Source organism: Odontomachus brunneus, unplaced genomic scaffold (assembly GCF_010583005.1).
Source record: "Odontomachus brunneus isolate Ranch 3 - 2012 unplaced genomic scaffold, Obru_v1 Obru_scaffold_194, whole genome shotgun sequence".
Classification (NCBI taxonomy): Eukaryota; Metazoa; Arthropoda; class Insecta; order Hymenoptera; family Formicidae; genus Odontomachus; species Odontomachus brunneus.
In genome coordinates this window covers 554,273-554,544 of record NW_022639644.1, presented here as the reverse complement: position 1 = coordinate 554,544, position 272 = coordinate 554,273, and the positions used below count along the sequence as shown (strand labels likewise).

The following is a 272-nucleotide window of genomic DNA, read 5'->3' as shown; positions in this document are numbered from 1 at the left end:
TTTTGTTTAATCTGACCTAAAGTATAAGTACACGATGGCAGTCGTCGCTACTATAACTCATTTATCATATTCTGCATAATCATTTACAAGTTTTCTACAATTAATATCTCGATAATTATTGCGAATATCTCAAAACGGTATAGGACTTTTATGTTCACCTCAACCTGTTCTACGTCCCTACAAAATGCCCAGAGGAGAAGGTGAGACATACACACATGCACGCACGCACGCACACACACACACGCACGCACGCACGCACACACACGCACGCA

At 41.5% G+C, this 272-nt stretch overlaps 1 protein-coding gene across 5 annotated transcripts in view; it reads left to right on the top strand.

Moving 5' to 3' along the window:
- The window catches only part of LOC116851842 (nuclear fragile X mental retardation-interacting protein 1), an 87,185-nt gene that overhangs the window by 4,397 nt on the left and 82,516 nt on the right, over nucleotides 1–272 (top strand). The gene's annotated exons all lie outside the window — the stretch shown is intronic.